This window comes from Tympanuchus pallidicinctus, unplaced genomic scaffold (genome assembly GCF_026119805.1).
Source record: "Tympanuchus pallidicinctus isolate F22 unplaced genomic scaffold, pur_lepc_1.0 scaffold3, whole genome shotgun sequence".
Classification (NCBI taxonomy): domain Eukaryota; kingdom Metazoa; phylum Chordata; class Aves; order Galliformes; family Phasianidae; genus Tympanuchus; species Tympanuchus pallidicinctus.
Genome location: NW_026294747.1, coordinates 18,692,260 through 18,707,966, shown reverse-complemented (window position 1 = coordinate 18,707,966; position 15,707 = coordinate 18,692,260). Strand labels below are relative to the sequence as shown.

At 41.4% G+C, this 15,707-nt stretch overlaps 1 protein-coding gene across 2 annotated transcripts in view; it reads right to left on the bottom strand.

The window, feature by feature from the left end:
- Positions 1-8,710, bottom strand: part of PRR5L (proline rich 5 like) — a 56,517-nt gene extending 47,807 nt beyond the window's left edge. For both annotated transcript variants that reach the window (XM_052693318.1, XM_052693319.1), the window contains exons 1-4: positions 8,670-8,710; positions 6,426-6,552; positions 4,464-5,127; positions 2,410-2,490 (exon numbers count right to left, since the gene is read on the bottom strand). The gene's annotated coding sequence lies outside the window, so the exon portion shown is untranslated. The remainder of the gene's footprint in view (positions 1-2,409; positions 2,491-4,463; positions 5,128-6,425; positions 6,553-8,669) is intronic.
- Between the last annotated feature and the right edge of the window lie 6,997 nt (positions 8,711-15,707).

Below are 15,707 nucleotides of genomic sequence, written 5' to 3'. Positions count from 1 at the left end.
AGCCACCACCTATCCCTAATTAAACTTGATGTTAACTATGGAAATGAAGCATGTTAGAAAAAAAAAAAAAAGAGGAGCCACTACAGAATATGGGAATAGAGCCCTTCCCAATACTGTGTCAATCCTCTGGTATGTACTCATGTCTGATAATTATAGCTCTAGTCTTTAGCTACCCAAAACAAGATCTCACTTTCTCTATGTTATATCCATACACTGAACTCCTTCTGCATATTTTCTTCCCCTCACTGGACCTACATCTTTCCTTTACTCATTATATATCCCAAACAAATTCATGAACAGAAGGATCTCTCTAACCAGGCATTAGTAGCAGAGCCACATAGGAATTGAAAAGAAATTCAGAGGTTTCCACTTAGTTGTGCTTTGAGTTCTTGAGGTTAAAGTAAACCTGAAACTCAAAGTGAAACTGTAGTCAAATTGGGAGGGGAAAAAAAGCACCTTTGCTTATATCCCATCCTGGCATGGGATGTTTCTCTGTAATTCAGAGACCACCACCTTCTGCAGTTCATGGCACATTAGAAGGAAGACCTATACAAACACAAATACAATTCCCTATAGAACAAAGTATGAAAACAGCACTGACACAGAGCAAGCCAAAGAGATCAAGGTTATATACAAATGCACAAAAAACACCTCAAGCTCTTACAATAAAAAAAGAGAAATAACTGATTTAACAGCAAAATAACACTCCAAGGAGCTCAGTGCCTAAAGCTGCCCGTCAGTTTTGGCTTACTTCATTTTGATGTCTTCAAGCCTTAAACTCTGTTGACTACAAGAATGCCTTTTAATGAGTACAGTTTCACCAGAACAATCCCCAGCACAAGAATATTTTACACCAGAAAAAAAAAAAAGACAATATAAATAATTATTTCCTTCCACTGTTTGGAATTGCATTTAGCAGATGCACCCATCAGGGCACCCCTCCTGGAGCAAAGCAAGCCAAGAATGTAGCACTTGAATGACAACAGTATGAGTAAGCTATTGGACTTTTTGCTGTACAAAAGGCTTTAAGGTTGAAATGACAAACGTGTTTTCAAACACACAAACTAAACTCTTAGCACTTCAACCTGTTTCCAATAGCTCCCCAGTAGCATCTGCTACAAAATTCAGGAAACACTTGTGCTAACTCTTTCAAAAGAAGTTACAAATTACATCAAGCAGTCTGCAGGGATCATAGGACTTGTGCTTAGCATGTGGAAAAGCTGCGTGGGAAAAATAAAAAAAAAAAAACCCATAGCTGCTCAACAAATAAACTGTTCATATGCAGTAGTTACATGAGCAGCAGAACTAAAGTGCTCCCTCTGGGTTTCACATGTGCAGGAGGGGATAACTCCCTCCAGAGCCCTTCTTCCAGCACAAGCTATAAAAAAAAGCTTAGAGAAAATTTATCCTTTCTGTCTTTTTCTTCCTTGGTCAAGTGCAGTGAAATTAACTAATTCTTATAGTTACTAGAGGAGGACAGATAAAGGAGAACCACAGTAACGCTTTCTTAAACACACAGGATGAAGGTCATCCATTAAAAAAAAAAAAAAAAAAAAAAAAAAAAAAAGGACAGGGAAGTAGAACACAGATTCAGAAACAACAATTTGTATCAATCTGACCATAATGACATTTCTACTTTTCTAGTAATGTTAATCAGAATACTGACAAGATAAACTTCAAGACCAAACAAAATGTCACAACTGCAATGATTTTAGAAACTACCTACACTGCAAGCAGAATGGCAATCTATCATCTTTATTTTCTTGCACTTCATATATATTCCTTTTTCTCCCTCCTTTCACATTTCCAATTGTTATTATTAAAAACAGAAATACACTCCCTGTTTTTAACCCTAAGGCTACAGAACACAGCAGTTGAGCAGCCTGATTTACACTGTAGCCCAGCCTCAGTCACCTCTGGTATCACAGGATGTTTGCTGAAATCTTCAGCACAGTCTTCCACCCTCTGAGTTACACTTAGCTCTATCTAATGGAAGAACAGGTTGTTATGCCCTACTGAATAAGCTCTGGAGTCCAGCACATACTCAATCAATGTATATTCATGCTTGAATTCACACCAGCAGAAACAGTGAGGACAAAAGGCCATACATTATGTGCAAGGGAAACAAACAAACAAAAAAAATCTACAGAGTCCTGGAAAAGTAACATAGGAAAACCGAATATATTGAGTATAAAAGATACACTTTTAGTGCTTACTTTTTTGCTACTTTCAAGCTTTCAACGATCTCTTCAAGTCTCAGGCCTCTATTTCTTCTATAAGAATGGAAGCTACCTATATTAATTTATCAGGTTAAGTGAGAACTATCACACCTATTCTGTGTCTATCATTACTAGAAGTGCAAGGAAGTTGAATTCTTCCAAAAGGAATTGAGGAGTCAGTAGATGTTACCTGCATTCCAGATGAGCTTTGAACGAGAATCTTGGAAGTCTTATCAGACACTGAGCAGATATCAGACAGTCCATAAACACACTGCAAGAAAATAATTACAGATAACCTCATTTAAGTATCTAAACAGAAATTTAAAGACCAAAAGATGAATGTGATGTGCAACTGAATTGTCACCTGAAGTCTGCTGTAAAATTACCAAAAGGAAACAGTGCTGCTAAAATGACATAGAAAATGATAGTCCCACGTGGAACTGCCTGATTGAACATCTCTGTCCACCTCCAGCACTGCAAACCACTGGTGTAGGTCTCAGTGCAACTTGACAGCCACATCAGTCAGCAATTCAGGATAACCACAGAAACAACTACAGAATAACAGAGCTCTGGAAAATTTTCTTCCAAGTTTGACCAAAAAGCAGTTGATTTTGAACTCAAATTGAAGTGTTTTTCTTCCTCCAGAATGTTATAGAAGTCCACAGCACTAGAAACCTAGCAACAATGCCATACATTAACAATGAAGTGTGCATAATGTGTCTTAGGTTACAGCAAAGTTTTCATTTTCATGGGACACTGTCTGCTTTTTCTTGTGTTCTGGAACAGGAAAGATTGATATTTACTTTTTTTTCCCCCCAGTACTTCACTGGTACTTTTAAGTGGATGAATCTCCTACATGTTAGAGCTAAAAGAAACACTACAGACTGCAGGAATGTCTGAGTATCCTGCACCCTATGTGACAAGTCAATAAATCATAATAGCCTCCCCGGCTATAAAATATATAAATAGCATTATAGGAGAAACTAAATCTAAACAGCAAAAAGAGAATGCAAGCGCTTTTACATCACAGTTCTCTACTTGCCAAGAAACAGCATTAGGTTTGGGTCGTTACCACAGATCTTGCTCTCAAACCTCACATCCTTCACAAGGCTGTGAAATAGCTGGCATAACTTACAGCACATATTTTCAGCTATAAGTCATTTTTGTTGCTGAGTGCTCACTTAGTTCTTCCTAAGGGTCAAAGGGCAGGACTTTGCCCCCAGCTAGGTGCTTCCTAATGTAAAGACAGGCAGTTCAGCAGGCCTTGTCTCTGCTAGTCCATCTACATCATTAGGACAGCATCTTCTGCTTTAGAAGAAAAACACAGCCTGCACATCAGCTTCTATACCTAAGGCATGCTGCCTCACTGTGAAATAAGAGCCATGGACATATGCTTAGAATACACATATACATACAGCATCATACTAAAGATGCAAATAGCTCTCAGACACAGATCCAGGTAGCTCTGCATAAATGAAACCTTCCACAACGCAAAAGCATTCTCTATAAATATGCTCAGCATTTGTTGCTAACAAAAAGTCCCTCCGCTCGAGACAGCCTGCTTGCATGAACAAATCATCATATGACCGGGAAAGACAGAGAAAAATAACCGTGTTTTGAACTGCACTTCTCAGCATAGGCAGCCAAGAGAAGCATCGGTCACCGCTGGCATGACCCATGGCTGTGGCTGACGTCCCGAAGAGGTGACAGAGGATGGGTCTGACAGCTAAAGGAACAAAACAGTGGTGTTTGTCCACGCGGCTGTGAGCGGGCAGCGAGGCTCCCGGCGCCTTGCAGGGGAGCGCGGGTGGTACCACCGCAGGGCGAGGTGAGAAAGGGACGGGGCTGCACCGCGCTGCTTTAAGCAGGCAGCCCGCCGCTTGTGGCTTTTTTCTCTCCTCGCAGCAGCTACGCGTTAATTCGGTCTGTTTAGCGGAGGGAAAAGCCTCCTTCCCTTCACCCTCGGTTTCAGAATTATTGTGTCCCCCAGTGGGAGGGTTAGGCGGATACATTTGGTTTGGAAATGACTCACTCGGCGGCACTATGGAACCGGAGGGTCTATTTTTAATATTTTCAAATGGAAAACTTGCTAGGGATTTATGCCGGAGCTTTGCTTCGGAGGAGCGAGGGCTGAGCCCCGTGCCTTCCGCGGGCCGCCCCGGGCACATCCTCCGGCACCAGCCCCAGTTCCCGCGGCCGAGCCCCCCGCCCGGCAGCCCGGCCCGGCTTTCCCCTCGCACTCACCGCCGCCGCTCTGAGGGGAGGTCGGCAGAGAACGCCGCTGCTCCGCTCCTCGCACAGCTCCGCTCCCGCCGTCGCCCCGCCGCGGGCTGAAGGACGCGCTGCCTCTGGCCGCGATCTGGCGAAATTTGCCACCACCCGGCCAGGATTCCACACTTCCTGGCTCTCGGCCAGACCTTTTTTTTTTTTAAAAAAAAAAAAAACCACAATCTGCCTTTCGTTTGCTCCTCCCAGCGCAGACAAAGGCGGCCGGGCCGGGCCGAGCCGCCCTGGGGGCTGCGAGCGCCGCTCCCCCCGGGCACAGACCCCGCCTCGGTTCGGTGGGTCAGGAGGAGTAAATCCCTCCGGCCGTTTGAGAAACGACGGGACGCTGGAAGGGCCCGGAGACCCTTGACCCCGACGGGCCGGGGATGCTGAAGCTGCTACCGGCCCCAGCCCGGCTGCCACCAGCCCGAGCCGGTGTGCGGAACCCTCCTTAGCGCAGCGTTATACAGTCTGCTCCTCACGGCCCATAAACTCGTGGCGCGGGTGCGCTGGATGTGCCGCTTAAAGCTAGGGCGGGTTTTACGATAACCTTACGGTTCAAGGACGCTCCGGCAGCCTCAGCCCCGTGCGGTGTTCAGCTGTCACTTTCTGCTGCAAGTATCGGACAGGAAGCTGCTGAAGCCTTCAAGAGATTAAAAAGCCACAATGAGTTGCAGTCACATCGCACGTATGAGTACTATCAGGCAGTCATGCCAACGTGAGGAGAGCTACTTGAAGTTCCACTGAAGGAGCTGAGACCTTGAAACACGGGAAGATGACATTTACGTTGCTAAAACAGAGCCATTTTCTCTACACACTTAAGAGAGTTCTAGGAATTCATTAGCATACAGGACTGCTGGTGCCTGGTAACCCAACGCACTACTTTTTAAAAGAAATCAGCATTTTACAACTGAGTTTGGTCCTAATGTCAGAAAAGCAACTGCTGCCTTGGAAGTGCTGTGCTCATACATCAACTCATGCTGGGATGGATCCTCTGACACTGAGATGTGCTGGAGGTGGCCCTAGAGAGCTCAGAGGTCATCACTCGCCACACGTGGTTCTGTTTCTCCTTTTTCAAATCTAGATGTTTAAAACAAAGCCTCAGTGAGGCACTGTAACCCTTACCTGCTGCCTATTCTTACTGTTAGGGGAACTCAAATAGGATTTACTCTAAAGAACACAAAATCAGTACCTCAGTACCTAGAACTTGCAGACAATGAACACACAAAACACACTTCCTGTCCCAGAAGGGTGAAGTATATGATGACAGTTGATAAATTAAGATTTTATGTGCTGGAATAGTTATCTGGTAATCTACTAACAATTGAAAGCACACATTGCCACTAGTTCTGCATCTGCTTCTCAAGCCAACATTTGCTATTCCCTCAATGACAACACTGCAGAAGCAGAGTTTGAGTGGTGGTCTTCAACCTGCGGGTCACAATCTAGCCAAGAATCTAAAGGTGCTATGCAACTGGAGAAGCAAGGCTCAAGCAGTTTATTACACTTGAAGTGTTCTTCATGGGCCAGTAAAAAATTCAAAAAAGGTTACACGTTAGCAAATAGTGACTTGATGTACCTGGTCAGTGTTGTGCTCTGAGAGGAACATTGCAAGAAAAAATAGGAAAGTTTTGGGAGGAGTAAGAATTCAGGTCAAACCAGTACAGACCATATAGCAGATCTCAGCTTCTAACATAACATGAACCTGCAAGTTCTGTGTTTAGCATAAAAAAGAAAGTCAACAAAAAAACAACACAGGAGCAAGTATATTTCCCCAAATTTAAACTCATATGGTTATGAATCAAAACTGGAGAATGAGTCAGGTGTGAGACAGACACCCAAACATGCAGAGGTCTGTAACCTAAGGTTTAGGAGGGGAGAGCTGCTCACCAGACCAGTTGGTCTCAAGTTCAAGACACCATTCCCACAACACAAACTTACTATGACCATCCTGGTTTGTGGCTGAACTTCTTATGGGAGAAAACAAAAGGAGGAGCTGAAGAGATTTGCTGCCACTGTGCTGGGAAGAAGGTGGGTTCCTCTGTAACTGCATCTTTAGGAAGGAGCTCTGCAGAAAGAAGAGAGTCCTTACTACTCACAGTGAAGGCCCCAGTTATCTCATGCAAGAGTGTAGGTACTAGGAAGACTGAATACATAGCAAGGACAGACAAGCAAGACAAGTAGAAACATTAGCCCACAAGAGGAAGATGAAAGTCTTCCAGTGGAATTTCATCTTACCTAACACTTTGGCTATATGAGAACATACAAAACCTCTTGTAATCAACGTACTTTGTCTAGGCTTCTTTAGTGGAGAGGGAGGCATGCTCAGAGCAAATTCATCTCACCTGGGTCAGACAGCTGTGTTACATTAGGAGAAATTGCCCTCTGGAGAAGTCTGTACACCTAAGCTGATTCCAAAAGATGGTGCCTTAAACAACACACCTAACTTCTACAGTTAGGTAAATTCTGCCCCAAAGCTTACCTGAGTGGGACAGAGTTGCAGTTAAGAAAAAAACTAATAAGAAGGGTTATCTGTAAGATTGATGGATGAGGAAAGCGACCTTCAGCAGCTCTATTTTTTACTTTTAGCTTTAGTGAGATCACCAGGAACAGAAGAACGTGGGATGCACAGAACTTTCTTTAGAAACCATAGACAAGTGATAATTCATAAGTGTCTGCTCTTAGCATTGGAGCCAACAAGTGCTACAGACTGCTGTTCTGTTTGTGTGCAAAGAATTGTCTCTTTGGCCTTGCACAATTCTGCAGCATTATCTTAAAGAACTGAAGAGCAAGCAGATGGACAACATCAAAGATGCTGCTACAAATGCTAATATTGAACGGATATGTGACAAATAACTACAGCCTTTATTTTGTTTTTGACACTCTGCTTTGACACCACACATCCTCTCTGCAGCACTTTACTGCAAGACAGCCTTGAGCACACACGTCCTGCTCTCACATAGTCTGCTGCTCACTAAGAGCCAAACCACAAAAGTTGTGACTAACAAATTTGACCTTTAATTGGCTTGCTTTATAATGCATTCAATGATGGGAAGAATCCCTGGCATATAGCCTTTGCTTTGTCTGTGTGATCTGACAGGTCTTCAACATCATATGCTTCTTAGAAATGTGTTTTGGGGAAAAAAAATAAAAGAAAAACAACAAAACACACACAGCACGGACTAGCAGGGCACTGAGGAGAACCATAATCCCTGAAGAACATTCCTAATTCTAGCACTAGTTTCCAAGGGGCTGAGAGCTACAGCTGAACCACATTCAGTAGTTGTAATCTTTCAATCTATTCTTCTCTCCAAAGATCTTTCCCTTTCCATCTGCTAGGAGATCAGATATTTTCTATTTGTCAAATAAGCAAAAGAAAGAGAGTAAAAACAAACAAACACTTCAGTTTAAGTGAATGGTTTTAATAGAAAAGGGTTAGGGGAGAAGTTACACTTGAGGTTAACTTAAAGAGCGTGGGGCAGATGGCTGGGAATAAGCTGTAAATCATAACCTCCTATTTAACTCAGACACTGCAAAAGTTGTTCAGCATTTTCATTCACCTCTCTCTTGACAGCCTAAAGAGAAAACTGTGTATTTGAGACGCTACAAAGCTTAAACATCTCCCACAAAATTTTTTTTTTCTTTAAATGAAGAATCCTATTATGATTTCTAACTCAGGAAGGGAAAGGTGGGGAAAACGTCTTTAAGTTGTGGGGCTGAGAGAACTTCATTAGTTTTACAAATCAAATCTTTGGCACAAATGAGTTTCAGGAAACTGCAATTCCACTGGGGGATTGTGTGTGTGTGTGTGGGGGGGGGGGGAGGGGGCGGGGATGAGGACAGGGGGAGCATATTTTACATTTAGAGAGAAATAATTCAAATCAAGAGCTACTCATTCAGAAGGCTTCTCAGAAGCTATAACACTGAAGGCACCTAAAACAACAGGACAGCAGACAGTACGTTAGATGTGTCTATAAAATGAGATGATGGGCAGATTAGCAAATACAATCAGAGAGCATACTTCATAAACAAGAATTACAACAAAGACCTCTGTCAGCAGTACTGTAGTGTAACCTCACGTAAGCATAGGAGACAAAAAATACAGTTGCCTTTAACCAGCTTTAAATCACCCAATACCAAGAAGCACAGTGGCCACAATTTGGTAATAAAGAAGGAACAGCTTACCTCTTCCTAAGGTTAGCACTCACTGGAAACTCCTAAAGGAGGCAGACTCCAAGTCAAAATGTCTCCCTCTCAGCTGCCAGCCCTTAAATGAGGTTAGGGAGGGTTGGACCCTGAGTTGCACAGGTGGATCCTTCTAGTCATACCAGTGAATTGTTTGCACCTGTCCTTTCAGGGCTGGCTACACCCCTTCAACAGGTGCTCAATCACTGGTTCAGGTCATGACCTAACGGTTCCCATATCCCCAATAGAATATTGCATTCTGTCCTGAAAATCTCATCAGAAAGATGTTAGCAAATATAAAGGAATTCATCTTAACAAAGTAGAAGTTGTAAGTACTGATTAAGAGACACTGGGTGAACTGAAAGAGCTGAACACAGCTGGTTGTGCTGCACATGAGATACAAGATGCAAAGCTGCAAAACTTAGAAATAGGATAAGGCACCATGAGAACAGAACAATGAGGTTTGCTAAAGTGAGAGCACTATTCTTTTGAAGCAGGAAAAAACAGGATGAAATGACAAATATTAGGATGAGCACTGTTGGCTATAAGATCCATCACCTGGTGAAGAAGTTGCTCAGAGGCACTTCTTGTGGTATTTTAAATAAACCCAATGCTATTGTTTATGCCTTGGCTTACCAAGCACAGTGGGCTAGTTGATCTTTTACAGTGGAATTTTCCATCTCCAATTTCTGTGTTTCTAATGCTTGTGCTTCTCCCGCATAGAGTGCTGTTTGTCACGTCAGTGGCAAACCACTGAGGGAGAAGACAAACAAACTAGCCCTCCGGGAGAGAAGATCTAAATGAAGAAAAGAACTAAAGCATGTTTGTGTGTGATGTTTCACAGTCACAAATCATAGTCAGGCAAAAGAAACAGCAACCAGCCTTCGTTAATCAAGCAAAAGCAGTGGCAGTGAGCCTGCCATATATTGACCTCTGCTAGAAACCATAATATAAATTTCCAAAGGGGGCAAGAAAGCACAATAAACCCTTTCTTCCATTATCCTGCTTTAATTTTTCACATCTTCTGACTTTGTCTCTCTAGCATCTCTATATGCTTCTTCTCCCTCTTGGCTTTTATCCCCAAGGTTAATAAACAGAATGTTCAAATTAATTACTTAGAATCCTCAACATCCATCCTACAGCCTCTCCAACCTAGTTGCTGTACCCCAGACCTCAGGGAAGTATGCCAAATTTTCTAAAACCTTTCAGTCAATCCTCAGTTCGGTTTTCATCATCTCCAACATGCCATCCATGGCTGTTCTCAACGAGACTGTTCTCTTGCAAAACCCTTTTGTGCTTTTTGTACTCCTACCTCCTTTTTGCCTCGTCACTGTATCTTCTTATGGAGAGCTTACATGGGTGTTTGAACATCACCTCTTGAAGGAGGACTTTTTTGTGTTGGTCACTTCTCCTTCATCTTGTCTCCAAACAATTGAAAATACACAGAAATTAATTACAATGTGTGTTTATACTCTCCACTCCAGTCCTAGCTCTTCTTTCTTCCATTTTATAGTATAATATATGTAAGATATGGCCTTCCTGCCTCTTTAACTCATGCCTTTCTTCCTCTAGGTCCTTATATTCAGGAAATGCTTAAACTTTCCAGACTCTTTGAGTAGTTTCTGTCAAATAGTCTCCCTACTTATCCACAGAGCAATGCATCTCAGCCTGAGATGCATATCAAAATGCCTGCGATACCTCTTCCTCCAGCTTTCAAAAATGATAAGGGTCTTCACTCACAACCACATAGAACATGGCTATAAATATCACTGCCTGAGCTTCTCACTTAATTTACAGTCTGTCGGCTGTGCCTGCACAGATGTCACTGCAGTGGTAATTTTGGTGAGGTGACCAATGGCTCAGTTACCAGCTGTGAAGAAGTCTGATTTTTCATGTATCAGCTATCTGCTGGCAACAACTTTAGGTTACATTCCCTACCAGAGCTGCACACCTAAAAGGGTATGCAAATGGTATAAGGCATGTGGCACAAGGCATTTTTCTTACAGCAAAACAAGTGAATCAGTAGGTGTTAGATGACTCTTCTTGGTAAATGGATGCCAAATTGCACAGTTCTAGTTACAAGAGGCTTCTAAGATGCCTTTGTCTATTCAACCAATCTTGCCGTGATTCATCCATTGGTTTTTAGTTTGTCTTTTTTTTTACTTCCCACATCTTACTTGCTGACCACGTTACACTCTGTGGGTCCAAAACGGCTGAGACAGAAGCATTCTGATGTGGTGAAATCTCTCCCACTACTGTGGGGAGATTTCACAGTAAGAAATACAAGTTTTCTTCTTTAAAATCTCTAAACCTACTCAACGTGCTTTTATGTACTCCTCAGAGCCAGCTGAATTTGATGAATCTATGTAGACACAGCAGGACACATTCACCTCCTGAGCTGACAAAAAATGGTTTGGTCAGAGGATAAGGAGAAATCATGAGTTGCACTAGAAGTGATCACAACGTCTCAGTGTGGACCAGAAGTGATGAGTGAGGCTATATTATAAGCTTGAAGCAGAGAGGCTGAGAAGCTTTGGGGCACAGAGAGGTATTTGAAAGATGCACTTCACGTACTTCACTTAGTAAGACACAATTGTTCAGAACATGCATGGACTGTGAAAGCTATATGGATGGTAAAGTAAAGGACAGCTGCAAGGCTTATTTCTCCAGGTTATCAGATGCATTTTATCCCAAATTATTTATTGTGATGAGACAGATCTTTGAGACACGAAGGTACCATAAACTATGTTAGCGTAGCTGAGATAGTATTTGTAAGGGAAAGAAGATATAAAATGATAAAAATGCTGCTTTGCTTAAATGAAAGTGCAGTCTGCACATGATAACATTTCACAAGCAAGAAGGGCCTGTGCACTTGTAGAAGTCAGCTCATGATTGCCAGTATAAATATATTTAACTAGAGAACCCTGCATGTGTGCATTCACATTGCTTATGAGCAGTACTGCGAGGTGGCCAAATGGCTGTGTGTACAGACACGCTGTCCTATGGAGAGCTTATATGGGTGTTTGAATATCAGCTGTGGAATCTGTCTAGGACTGTACATTTTGTGGATCAGACACATATTCTAACTGTGCCAAGATGAAGCTGGGCAACGTGGTTTGTCACATCTCCAATTCTCAGAATTTTTCTTGGTCTCTCAGGTTTTTGATTTATTTTCAAGAACTCTCCTCAGAGACTGTTCTTTATGTAAAACTTACTCTTGTGCCAGGTAAGACTGGAATTTCAGTCACTCATAAAGTAAACCCAAGTCTTTTTTGTGTGCTTATGCTGCTAACTCACTAGAGCACATACAAGGCCAACACTTGGGTTTTACTACCAAAAAACATTAAACAACATAGCCTCCCTGCCTTCCCCATCATTTTCACACCTTGCTGAAAGGTGAAATCAAAATGACAAAAACACCTCAATTACTCAGTAATTCTGGATTATCACTCGTCAATACCAAGGGTATCACCCCCTGAGCATGCCCTTTCTCACACCTTCTCTCTGCAACAGAAGGGACAACTGCCAAGGTCATGGCTAACAAAAGGCACAGTCCCAAACTGTGGAATAAATACCTTGAATGAGACATGAATAAAGCAGTGTCTAAGCTATACTACATTACATCACAGGTCAGAAGGTCTGTCAGGTGGGACATATATGCAGAGGGCAAGAAACCGTGATGCTCACCTGCAGTTGGGGAACATGTCTTACGAAGGGACTGCATCTAGTATGTGGGGTTCACAGCATGGAAGAGATGATGTTAAAGTCCATGCAGGGGATTTTTGAAACAAAAGGCAAAAGCAAGTGTATTTGCATGTTTGTTATCAGACAGATCCATGTTCATTGTGAATGACCAACCTGCTCACAAGCTAGTTTTGCACAAGACAGACTCTTGGTTAGTCTAATTTTGCAGTTGTTACAAGAAACTGAAAATTGGCAGCCTATCCAAGTGCATAAATCTCAACTCAGGCAGGCTAGCAGGGACCCCAATTAGGTTGTATTTAGTTAGTAGGCAGTGTAGCATATTAATAGCCAGAATGGGTCTCCACCACTATTTTTACCTGTATTAGCTAAATTAAAGCTAGCAAGGAATACTCTTTGCTCTTCAATCACTCCTTTTTCACAATTGCAAACATATCTGAATTCATTTCCACATCTATATTGTCCAAAGTTTGTGAAGGACAGATATCTTGCTGAAGAAAATTCCACAGCACAATGATGGCACCCAGTCCTGGGAAGAGGTATAGGGAAATAACTGGGTTAACATGAGTTAAACCATGCCCTTGCTAAATACGTACTCATGGCCTGAACTGCAAAGTCAGTGAAGCTGATTCTAATGAACTATAATCCGATAGCATATTGTCCCCTTTTTTTTTTTTTTAACAGACACAGAATATAAAAGGAGAAAAAAAAAAGTCTTCCTCTGCAATAAATACAGAAGGTTAAGCAGTGAACTCTTCTGTCACCCCCATTACCCTCGAAGGAAACATTTTGTTGACAGAAAGGTATTTTTTTCATCTGATGAAAGTTCCAGTATACTTCAGTGCTCAGGGGAATGAAAGTCGTCGTACACAGGATACAGACTGCATGCATGTACATACTTGCATTAGCCTGTCAACAGGGAAGAGAGGGAAAAAGGAACCATGATTAGCAGCTGACCCTAGAAAGATGTGGACAGTCATAGCTGCAATGTATTTTTACCACCATAGTGAGCTTCTAGTGTTTACTGTACACATATGGGATGGTATGCAAGGTGGTGAGCTGTCTGAATAAATAAACAGAAGAAGCCAGGGTCCAAGTTGGACTGAACAATAGACTGAGGGAGAATGTGAGCCTCCTCTTTAACTGGACTTCCCTCCAGGAAACCTAACTCGTAATAAAATCCTCCTGTATCCTGTGCCCTAGTCTGGGGTTGTTGACTCAGTTCCAGCTAATCATGTAGATCATATTTGCAGAAGGAGATGAATACACGCTGCAGGACACAACCAAGAAAGTATTCTGGAAGAAATCTCCCTGCACTAGATGACAGAAGAGTTGGCCTTAGCATTTGGGAAAGATTCATCTTTTCCTCAAGCCCCCACAGATCTGACAGCTTCTGTAGTCAAGTTATGTAAGAGACCTAAAAAATTCAAAACTTCTCTCCTGCCCCTTTATCTTGAGAAATGGAAGAGCTGTCCCTGAGTACAGGGGAAGAAGTTTAGAATCTGAGGCTGCAGCTCCCAGTCACATAGGTTTGAGCTGCGTAGTATTTGAGACATATCTTTTTGGATTAGAAGTCTGTTTTGTTCTGAAAAAGGAAGCTTCTCTTGGACATCTGAAAATGTAAGACATTAATTTTCAAGCTATAGATTTAAGTAAGATGACCAGGAGAACAGAGAGACGTGGCACAGGAAGTTTGTAACTCAGAATCAATACTTCAGCACAAATCTGGGCTGGAAGAAAAGTGGTTCTCAAACTTTTGTTTCTAAAAGACCAACCAGTTTTCCGAAAAAAAAGAAAAATGAAGGGAGTAAGAAGTTTGTGGAGCATATTCTGCACTACTGGTGTTTAGCAATTACGTACTTGACATCTAGCTAATAAAAGTGGATTATTTTAGGAAAAAAGATATTACATGTTATATTGACAGTCTCTTTCACTGCAATACTTATAATGCTAACTGACTTTAAATAGTCAGAACTCATCAAATATTCCAATGAATACTCATATATCTTATGATGGATAATGGTTTACAGCTCACAAATTGATTTGACACAGTTTTGGAGCATGTGATGGCAATCTTGAAAAATCAAGATAGGATCTCTGTGTACTTTATTGTTTTATATGTCACTTCAAACAGATAAAATAAACATATTTATAGCTGAAACTGATTGGGTCACTATATTTTTCTTTTCAGAATTGAAGGAGAGGGCAAAAGAAAAAAAAAAGAGATTTTCACCTCTTTTCACAGGAATTTAAGTAGACCATTCCTATTTTTACATTTCCTGTTCCAGGAAGGAAAGAGAGCTTTAAAATTATTATTATTTATAATATTATTATTATTGAATAAGATTTGAATAAATGGAGATACTAAAAGAATTATGCTTCCTGTGTCCTTCTGCTTAATGAGAAAACAAAATTATAGTATGGACTTCTGAAAATGCAGTGTATTTTTCTGTAACTCATTGACTCTCCGTTTTCTTTACATATTGTCTAACGCTTACCAATTAAAGTCTTTAGATTAATCAGAATCTCAAATGATTATTCCTTTGTTTCAAAGGAAAAGCAGACAGGAAAAATGTCAAGGATGTTATGAGTACTATTTTTGCTTACTACCCAATTTTTCTCTAGTTCTGCCCCTTGCCTCAGTTTACTGAGTCAGAGCATTTCCACACTATATTTCCCAATGAAATGTAGAATAGAAGAGTATTTTAAAAAATTGATTCTTCTTATAAAGCACACCAAATCTTAGCTGCAGTGTTGGAGGTGAATGCTAGACCAAATCAAACTCGGGCTGCAATATGATGTTTTTACCTAGGATGTGGGATACTTTATGTAATTCTTTTTCCTCCATCTTCCTACAAATGTAGTGTAATTTGTGTACTGTAAATAGGCTGACATGTTCTACTGCAGAAGTGGCCGTATTTTCAGCAACATTGAAGTTGTTTACCAGTTACATAAGTAGAAAAATATTTTTGGAACTATAAACTAAAAGGTATTATTATAACATCTTTTCTTCACTGTTAGCATCATCAATGTCCTGTATATTTCCATTAATGTCACTTGCAGTGATACTGTGTATGCACTAACTCCTAAAAACTTTACTCGGCCCATTTAAAGGTTTTTTGAATTCAAGCTTCTTCTTTCAGATTCCCTGGACTGAGCTTGTTGGGGTCACATCAGATGCACTTCTTGAGAATACTTCTCAGTTTGGTTTCACTGGAACTGAATCCACGCACTCCAAAATCAGTCCATAATGCAAAACAAAAAAACAGGCAGTGGAGATGGCCAGGAGATGTGAGATTTCTCATATGAAGGGAGACACATCATAAGTATTCTTGG